The sequence below is a fragment of the Gastrolobium bilobum genome, unplaced genomic scaffold (assembly GCF_033153095.1).
Source record: "Gastrolobium bilobum isolate Gb01-03AN ecotype WA unplaced genomic scaffold, APGP_CSIRO_Gbil_v1 utg28454, whole genome shotgun sequence".
In the NCBI taxonomy this organism is placed as follows: Eukaryota; Viridiplantae; Streptophyta; class Magnoliopsida; order Fabales; family Fabaceae; genus Gastrolobium; species Gastrolobium bilobum.
In genome coordinates, this window is record NW_026900147.1 from 21,845 (window position 1) to 32,381 (window position 10,537).

The 10,537-nt window shown below is 37.6% G+C and overlaps 2 long non-coding RNA genes across 2 annotated transcripts; both read left to right on the forward strand.

The window, feature by feature from the left end:
• The first annotated feature begins 273 nt into the window (after positions 1 to 273).
• LOC133295516 (uncharacterized) lies at positions 274 to 1,352 on the forward strand. The gene is made up of 3 exons (XR_009749353.1): positions 274 to 289; positions 374 to 439; positions 1,012 to 1,352. It is a non-coding gene; the product is annotated as an uncharacterized LOC133295516 (long non-coding RNA).
• Positions 1,353 to 7,451: 6,099 nt separating this feature from the next.
• LOC133295515 (uncharacterized) lies at positions 7,452 to 9,606 on the forward strand. The gene is made up of 4 exons (XR_009749352.1): positions 7,452 to 7,723; positions 8,469 to 8,543; positions 8,628 to 8,693; positions 9,266 to 9,606. It is a non-coding gene; the product is annotated as an uncharacterized LOC133295515 (long non-coding RNA).
• Positions 9,607 to 10,537: the final 931 nt, after the last annotated feature.

Here is a 10,537-nt window from a genome sequence, read left to right on the forward strand (position 1 = left end):
GCCATAAAGGATCCTAGAGTAAAATATTAGGCAAAACATTGTTTAAAAGACGTAAAGTGAAAAATGACACTTGGTATGGCCTTTTGGCAACCTGTGGAAGTATAATAAAATGAGAAAGAAAATTTAGAAAAATAATTTGTGAAATAAGCCTTTGACGTTTTTCGTATTTTGATGGAATTGTCGTGTACTGACGATTCGTACATGGTTACAGTAGGTTGTCGTACGTCGATTTGAACACCGAACCGTGAGTCGGTGGATTGCCCTAGGTCCTGGACCAAGTGGGATTGAGGTAAGTGGTTGAATCATGCTTGTATTGTTGTAAATTGCATGCATTCATATGAGTTTTGAGTAATTGGGAACGTCCTATGTGTAGGCGTTCTGTTGAGTAACAAACTTGGAACCTAAGCTGCTGTGGAGCTAAGTGGAGTAACATATTGAGGTAACCTCTTGGTACTGGGGCTTGTTCCCCTTTTCTGTTCCACCTTGTCAGTTGATGGCAACGGTAGGAAGTGTGTATGAATAGTATAGAACACGTGAGCATGCATGCATTATTGCTACGGGTACTGCGGTACCGAGTCTCTGGCCAGTAGACAGTTTTATTAGCCTTCGGGCATTTTCGGACTTCCGCTGGATAGGTCTCCAGGAGGGAGTTCCAGTTGACTGCGTGTCATGGTGTGTGATCCGGGTAGGAGCACACTAGGAATGTCTTTGGCGTTTTGGTTGGTTTGGGCATCATGGTTGTGGTTTCTGTGAACACACCTTGGATGATACCCATAGGCTTATATATGCCCAGGGCGTACGTGGAATTGGGGTTACCATCCCGTATCGTCGTAGTTTGTTTCTTTATATTCCCCACTTCTCTAAATCCCTTGCTATATCCCGTTTTCAAAGTGGTTGTTTTATTCTATTGATATGCATCGAAGTGAACCATTGGGTGGAGTTTTCTCCAGAACCTCTTGGTTACTGAGATATATTCGTATATCTCACCCCGTCTCGGGGCATTTATTTCAGGATGTACCTGTAGCGTTGGAGCAGCGGGCAAGAGGCCCGCAGGGTGATAGAGGAACATTTTCAGTATTTGGCATATTGTTCATATTGGCATGCCTAGGTCTAGTAGTTTGTATCATTTAAATTTATGTCTAAATTTGTAATTGGTGTTGTAATATTGTAAAAGGCAATTTGAAGTTAAAGTCGTAAGTTGTAATATTTAAGTGTATGTTGTAAATGTAAGAGAGGCATGATGTACCAAGATGGAAGGATTTTAGGCCTATGTTAGAGTTATGATTACATGCTTATATTGTGAAACTACATGTGAATGGGACCTATGTGATTGAAACAAGTAAGAAATATAATGTGAGCTCTATTGTATAAACTGTGTAATAACTATAAACTGGATTGGGTTGTAAGTGCCCCAAGGCGTTGTTGGTCCTTGTGTGTGCCACCCATTGGATTATTACTGTATTATCATGTGTTTATTAGGTACATTTGAGGTTTAAATGATCGTTTACAATTTTGGGATTATTGGAAAAACAAAGGAAACTCTGGCGAAATTTCTGTAGAATTGGCAGATTTTAGGCGAACTTCGGGAGAGCATATCTCCCTCCATAGAGGTCCAATAGGGACGTGCCATACGCCATTTTGAAGGTTGAGATGTCCTCTACCTTGTTTCAAAAGTTGAGGAAATTCTGGGTTGATTTTCGGCCTGAAAAAAATAGAGAAACACGGACTGCTCATGTGCCCCTGCACCTGAGGCAGATTCTGGACCGGATTTGGGAAATTAATTCCCGCTTCGTTTCTCAGTAAAATTAAGCGTGTGATATATCAAAATGAAGTTTGAGACGTCTAGTTTGTAGGATAAAAATTTGAGAGCAAATTGTTGAATTTATTGAGTGCAGTAAATCGAGTAAGGTGAGTGGTTTGGTTCTGTTTTTGGGGTTGTTTGGCTATTTGCTGATCCAACTTCAAACGGCGATAACCGGAGCTAATGAGCTCCGAATTTAGCGTATGATAGCTTGTTGAAAAGGGAATTAAGTAAGACAAAGATATAATCTGAGAAGAGAGTTTGGCTACGAACGGTGTGGTCGCAGAAAAATTAAGGGTGAAACATGTCCGAATTGGTAAAAACGTAAAGTTTGGAAATTGGCTAAGTGGGTTTATGGGAACCCCTTAGTAACTTATGATAAGTAATGTAAGTTATAAAAATAGTTTAAATAAGTCTTCCGCAAGAGTTTACGGTTACGGTCACAGCTTTTAATTATTACGCTTTTTATGTGTTAAATGCTCGCGTAATAATCGGAAAAAGTTTATTCGCATTTTTATAAATGAATTGTTGTGATTGTAACTGCGCTTAATATCATAATTAATGTTAACAATACCGGTGTACAACGGGCTGTTACATTTTATGGTATCAGAGCAGTTTTGTTAGGGAACTCTGATAGTGTATAGTTGTGTTTTGTGTTGCATGGTTGTATGTAGATTCTTATCGATTACTGCATATGTGATTCTTTAGTGTGGGTCTGATCATCCCATTCCTTTGTGTTACATGCGTGGTCATCGTAAGAAGCCTGCGTGGCAACCTTGGAGCACCGAATGTAAGTCCTTAGCCTGATGTTGTGGCTGCAGTATTGACTGCTCCATGGACAAGAGATGGCAGTAAGTAAAATATGAATATTATAGGACTTAAGGGAAACAGACTTAAATGTTTCGTCTGACCTTGTAGATGAAAATTATAAAGCTGGATTATAAGTGAAAGTTGTAAATAAATCTATGATATGTACGGTATCGCATGGGTGAACCTTGTAGTACTATGAATAATAAAGATATATAATTGAGATGAGTCCATAGTATGGAAACGGTATTCGTGAAGCTTCCAAGTATGTCTGTAGTATAGTGTGTACAATGGACTTAGTGAATAGACTTCATCAAGGTGAGAGATTTAGAACCTGTTGGATTATTGAAAATGGTGAACAGGTACGCTTAAGTATGAGTTGGAATATTCTATGTCTGATTAGAAGTTATAAGTCCCTGATGGATGATGTACACTTAAACAAATTGAGATGGTTCATGCAGAGAAATAAATAGAATAATTGATGATTAATCCTATGGGATTTTGACCACTTGAAATTATAATGCTGGTCAATTGTTAAATTGAGATATATTGAAATATGGGATTTAAATCCATAAGGAGGTAGTGTTGATTAAACATAGGCGAGATGAATTAATTATGTATTATATGTATAAGGAAGAAGTTGAGAGAATCGCCATGGATGGCATTGAACAAGGTTCATTGAGAGTATGATTGTCCGTAACGGAATAATGGTCTAGCTTGACCGATATGCCATGAAGGAAACAAATAAGATTATATGTGTGCATTAATGTGTGGAATTCTCCTTGGAAATGGCTACTATGTAGAGATTCAGGTGTTATGAAGCATAAGAGGATTGATCCATGATGGAGGTCCCTTGGAAATCTCAAAGAATGAATATCGTAATTTAAAATGGCCTAGTTACTTGTGGATGTTGTAATGCATTGTGAATAATACCTAATGGCCTGATGGCCAACATACCTATTCTGATGAATAAACGGATGATAATCCAGTGATGGCCTAAGTGCCAGTATACATATATATGTATGTACACCTTGTGATGTCCTGAGTGCCTAGTTATCCGTGTTGAGGTAAATTATTAAATTTTTGTAAAAGGACAATGAGGCCGAATGAAATCCATGATGATGGGAAGTATCTGAAGAGATTGTATGATTAGAAAATGAGCTAATGTACAACCTGATGGGAAATCATGTGATTAGTGTATGAACTAAGTTACAATAAAGTGTGGAATTATGTGTTTAGCAAAGGAGCTAATGTGTAATGTCAAAACAAAAATGATAAGATTAGTTAATGAGTTGAGGTATAAGTGTTAGTGCAAGGATTGATATAATTTTCCAGTGCACGGATTAAGGTGAAATTAGTCCTCTGTGATAGGACGAATATGTTTAGAAGATCCCTGTGTGATGGGAAGTATATGTGAGATTTGTACAGAATTTTGAGAAAATTCTGGATTCACGGAATAGAGATTATGTTATGAACTATGCCAAGTGAATAGCCAAAGTAAAAGAGAAAACAATCTGTGAGAAGAATAAGCTAGGAAGAGATAATGGACTATGGATTTGAACAGTAACGTGACAGAAGGAACTATTGAGAGTTAAGAAATGTGTACGAAATTACGAAGAGAATGTGAATTATTATAGTAGTGACTTACATGTCAACTATCAGTGAGAAGAATGAAATGAGAAAGTAAAATGAATTGACTTATATATATAACAGGTGTATATTATACCACTATTACTATGATTATGGGGATAGCCCCATGTGAATATACCAAAGATATTTTGCTGTTATATACAGAGGTGATACAGACACCAAATGGACTGGGTCCACGTGTGATCTGGAGTGTACGGAGTACCAGTTTTGCCGTTATATTCGGATATGTTATAAGTAGGAACTCCCCTGTGTAATGGGTACACGTTTGCTGTTGTATACAGATGTGATATAAATATGAACTCCTCTGTGCACTGGGTGCACGTTATAAGACTTGATATTACCATCTCTGTGCGGCCTATGTGCCCGGAGTGTGTAGCCATCTCCGTGCGGATTATGTTCGCGGAGACTATTATTATGTTATACGAGTAATATGAGATGAGGAAGTATCCTGCAGTGATGAGACTGCTATTATAGTTGAATTGATCTACATAAGTGCACAAATAAGAAACGTTGGGAATACTAATAGAACACAGTCAGCAGGTGGTAGGTTATCATTACTGCATGGATTATATGGGTGGATTCTCTGATCGGTGGGTCATTACATCTGGGGCCCTGAGGACAGCAAGAGCTCGAGCGGTTAAAACCTGTGAATGTTGTTACCCACTGTATTGAGAGAGTTCTTCCATGTGATTAACGCAAAATATGAGGTCAGATATTTGTAAATGGACAATAGTATGTCAGAATTGGATACAAGAGGTGAGGCATAGTGTGTAAAAATTTTAGAAGTGTGATAGTGAAGCACTATTGTGGGTGTAAAGTAAGTTCGATGAAATAATATCGGCTCCAAGTGAGGTAGTAAGTTTGTTGGAATCCTCGCCTTATGATAAAAGAGATAATAGTGTGATTTAATGTTGACAGATGGAGTAAGTGTCCTTCTAGGAAGGCTGGTGATGATCAAGAGTTCAGGTTAAAACGGTGAATTATTAGCCCTTATAAAAGGTAAATTGTCATGGAATCAAGCACGAATGTGTAATAATAGTTGGAAGCTGGAATTGCGATCAGTTGCCTAAAAGCTGATAGCTTGGTTGTACTGATAGAGTGAATTGAGGAGTGTTATATATAATCGCATATACCACTTATGGTGGAAAGTGTGTGGAAAATGCACAGTGCTGACGTTGTTTTGGTTAGGTACTAATAATATATGGTCGAGTGCTTGTGGTAACTTCGAATATTTTGAGACTCTGATATACCAACCAATGGTGAATTGTATAAGTAGTGGCAATGATGGATTTAGTTTTATGTGACTTGATAATCAAGTTTCAAAGATTCCTATAGGATGAGACTTGCATGTGAGAGACATGACATTTTTAGTGGTCCATCAGTTAATAGTGAAATGGGTGTGGAAAAATGATTCGTCCCAAGGTATTTGGTGAAAGTTGGTAAAACTGTAAGGTGATATTATATTGAGTTTGACATCCAGGATTAAATGACGATGATTATGAAGAAGTGGTATAAATAAGTGGAACAAATGGTTAAGTTGTAACACCGGAGTGGAATGAAAGTTGAAAATAGTTAGTGGGAGAAAATATTAAGCATGAGGCCTTCATGTGGAGGTCATTAATGAGTGTTGTGTTTAGACTATGAGAGGTCTAAGTATGGAGTTGAGCTGATTGAGTTGGTAAAATTGAGATGGTTAAGTTAATAAAGAGTTTAACAATGAGTGTAAATTATGAACATGATTTTGTAGATGGAAAAGAAAATTCGGGAGTGTGTTTGTGGTTGAAGGGCCTTATAGGGCTAATCGAAAATATAAACTATGATGAGTATTGTTAGTTTCGTATCACAGAGAGAAAGATATAGTTGTGAGTACCTAAAAAGAGGTGAAGGCACGTGACAAGGAAAAATAAAGTATATGAGTATAGAATTTAATGTGAATCGGAATTGTAGGACACGACAAAGTGCCTTTGAAACTAGAAAGCATGTGCTTGGGTGAAAGCCAAGAAAACAACGAAATGATAAGAGTAGTGACAGTAATGGAAAGAAATGGTTGTTGGGGTATTGTCAAAACAGTGGGGACCGCGAAAAAAGTTAAGTACTAAAGAACGTGAGTTGGAAATACTCCAGGAATAACTAGTGAATGTGCATGAAAACGATTAGATGCTTTTGAGAACGACCATAGGTCAGAAAGATGGATAAAGATGAGAATGAGGTAAATTGATACCGACAAATCCGTAATATTGCTATATTATTACCTGCAAATCAGCGAAAGGGTAACAGTAAACCATGGAAAATTTAAAGTATTGTGCATTAAAAGGTCACAGAACCATGAGAGACGAGAAATTATGAAGGGTCGAAGGATAATGAGTATCACGAAAAGGAGACTATATCTATGATAAAAGTAAAATGGTAAAGATACACACTTGAGGATGCTACTTGGGAACGGAAAAATGATATTCTCCGACTATGTCCTGAGTTAGCGGATGAGTATGAGTTAATTTTGCGGACAAAATTCTAAAAGTTGGGGTGAGTATAACACCTCACATTTCTAAAATATAATATTTAAAATATTAAATGAGAATTAAAGAGAAGGATTAGTGAAAATCCTGAGTATAAGGCCAAAATACAAAGAAAGGGCAAAACGGTAATTAGCCAACACGCAACCCTAGGAAGATAAAAATTGAGCAGAAGGTCTCCGATGATAAAAATAACCCTGGAAATGGATTCAGAACGAAAAATTGAGTTGATAGGCAAGTTTCAGAAAAATCAGTGAATAGTGTTTTTCGCGGGTAAAAATACCGCGTTACGATTGCACCGTAGAACGTGCCAGTTGAATTTTGAGCTCTAGGTTTCAAATATGAGTTATAAATGGTTGTTGAGTTAGGAAATATGATTTTGATAAAATTTGTTGGAATTAAGTCATTTTGGGGAAAAAAATTAATGAATAGTGATTTTCGGTGTAAAAATACTGCGGTATAATTGTACCGATAAGCGTGAAACTTTTATCAGTATTTTTAGGAAACAAAAATATGACATAAACGAGAAAAATACATAGGAAAGGAATTTGTGGTTGAAATTAGTGATTGATTAAAGTTAAATCGCGTGTAGGACCCACCTATGGCTTAAGTGACTTAAAAGTCACATTTACATGACACATTCTCTCTCCTCTTCTCCCTTCTTCCCCGTGGATCAGCCCTCCCCCTTCCATTTTCGTTTTTTTTATTTGTTTTGTTTGATTTCTTCATAACTTCATCAATTCTTAACCGAATCGGACGATTATTGTGTTGAAATTCGATGGAAATCACCATCCGAACCCGTTCCACCGATTAGTTTCCCTTGAAACCCTCTCTATGGTGAGAAAAGAGCCATATACAGCCACGAAATTCTTAGGATTTTTGTGATTTTGGGGTTGATTTCTTGAGCCATTGCTTGTGGAGTTCTAGGAGGAGTCTTGTGACGTAATTGTGGGTAAGTTTCAACACCCCTCATGGATTGATTTGAAGATTTATTTTCGAATTTGTTTATGAACCCTAAAGAGGGCTTGTTTGATTTGTGATGTTAGAGAGCTCAAATAGAAAATGTGTATTAGATGATAATGTCTTAGAATGATGTGTTAGAGCTAGAAATGCCATGAAAATTATTGGTGAAAAATATGATTTTGTAACTTAGAAAATTTTGAGGTTGTCATGACTTTGAATTTTGAAAATGTGTTAGGATTGTATTGGTGAGTTGTTGTATGATTATATGTTGATATAATGGGATTGTATGAGGTGTGGAATGGTTAAAATTGGGTGAAAATTCCTTGGAATGGATTATGTGCAATTCGGCCTTTAAAGGGAAATTAAGGAATGAATGTTGTTGGAAATTATTTGAGTGATGTATGATGTGCTAAATGATACTTAGATGGGTTGTGTGGTGGTTTAAAGGTTGTAGAATCAATGAAAAATGATTGAAGGTGTTAATTGCCATAAAGGATCCTAGAGTAAAATATTTGGCAAAACATTGTTTAAAAGACGTAAAGTGAAAAATGACACTTGGTATGGCCTTTTGGCAACTTGTGGAAGTATAATAAAATGAGAAAGAAAATTTAGAAAAATAATTTGTGAAATAAGCCTTAAGGGGCCGAACCTACAAGGTGTAGGAGTGAAATTTGACGTTTTTCGTATTTTGATGGAATTGTCGTGTACTGACGATTCGTACATGGTTACTATAGGTTGCCGTACGTCGATTTGAACACCGAACCGTGAGTCGGTGGATTGCCCTTGGTCCTGGACCAAGTGGGATTGAGGTAAGTGGTTGAATCATGCTTGTATTGTTGTAAATTGCATGCATTCGTATGAGTTTTGAGTAATTGGGAACGTCCTATGTGTAGGCGTTCTGTTGAGTAACAAACTTGGAACCTAAGCTGCTGTGGAGCTAAGTGGAGTAACATATTGAGGTAACCTCTTGGTACTGGGGCTTGTTCCCCTTTTCTGTTCCACCTTGTCAGTTGATGGCAACGGTAGGAAATGTGTATGAATAGTATAGAACACGTGAGCATGCATGCATTATTGCTATGGGTACTGCGGTACCGAGTCTCTGGCCAGTAGACAGTTTTATTAGCCTTCGGGCATTTTCGGACTTCCGCTGGATAGGTCTCCAGGAAGGAGTTCCAGTTGACTGCGTGTCATGGTGTGTGATCCGGGTAGGAGCACACTAGGAATGTCTTTGGCGTTTTGGTTGGTTTGGGCATCATGGTTGTGGTTTCTGTGAACACACCTTGGATGATACCCATAGGCTTATATATGCCCAGGGCGTACGTGGAATTGGGGTTACCATCCCGTATCGTCGTAGTTTGTTTCTTTATATTCCCCACTTCTCTAAATCTCTTGCTATATCCCGTTTTCAAAGTGGTTGTTTTATTCTATTGATATGCATAGAAGTGAACCATTGGGTGGAGTTTTCTCCAGAACCTCTTGGTTACTGAGATATATTCGTATATCTCACCCCGTCTCGGGGCATTTATTTCAGGATGTACCTGTAGCGTTGGAGCAGCGGGCAAGAGGCCCGCAGGGTGATAGAGGAACATTTTCAGTATTTGGCATATTGTTCATATTGGCATGCCTAGGCCTAGTAGTTTGTATCATTTAAATTTATGTCTAAATTTGTAATTGGTGTTGTAATATTGTAAAAGGCAATTTGAAGTTAAAGTCGTAAGTTGTAATATTTAAGTGTATGTTGTAAATGTAAGAGAGGCATGATGTACCAAGATGGAAGGATTTTAGGCCTATGTTAGAGTTATGATTACATGCTTATATTGTGAAACTACATGTGAATGGGACCTATGTGATTGAAACAAGTAAGAAATATAATGTGAGCTCTATTGTATAAACTGTGTAATAACTATAAACTGGATTGGGTTGTAAGTTCCCCAAGGCGTTGTTGGTCCTTGTGTGTGCCATCCATTGGATTATTACTGTAGTATCATGTGTTTATTAGGTACATTTGAGGTTTAAATGATCGTTTACAATTTTGGGATTATTGGAAAAACAAAGGAAACTCTGGCGAAATTTCTGTAGAATTGGCAGATTTTAGGCGAACTTCGGGAGAGCATATCTCCCTCCATAGAGGTCCAATAGGGACGTGCCATATGCCATTTTGAAGGTTGAGATGTCCTCTACCTTGTGTCAAAATTTGAGGAAATTATGGGTTGATATTCGGCCTGAAACAAATAGAGAAACACGGACTGCTCATGTGCCCCTGCACCTGAGGCAGATTCTGGACCGGATTTGGGAAATTTATTCCCTCTTCGTTTCTCAGTCAAATTAAGCGTGTGATATATCAAAATGAAGTTTGAGATGTCTATTTTGTAGGATAAAAATTTGAGAGCAGTAAATCGAGTAAGGTGAGTGGTTTGGTGCTGTTTTTGGGGTTGTTTGGCTATTTGCTGATCCAACTTCAAACGGCGATAACCGGAGCTAATGAGCTCCAAATTGAGCGTATGATAGCTTGTTGAAAAGGGAATTAAGTAAGACAAAGATATAATCTGAGAAGAGAGTTTGGCTACGAACGGTGTGGTCGCAGAAAAATTAAGGGTGAAACATGTCCGAATTGGTAAAAACGTAAAGATTGGAAATTGGCTAAGTGGGTTTATGGGAACCCCTTAGTAACTTATGATAAGTAATGTAAGTTATAAAAATAGTTTAAATAAGTCTTCCGCAAGAGTTTACGGTTATGGTCGCAGCTTTTAATTATTACGTTTTTTATGTGTTAAATGCTCGCGTAATAATCGGAAAAAGTTTA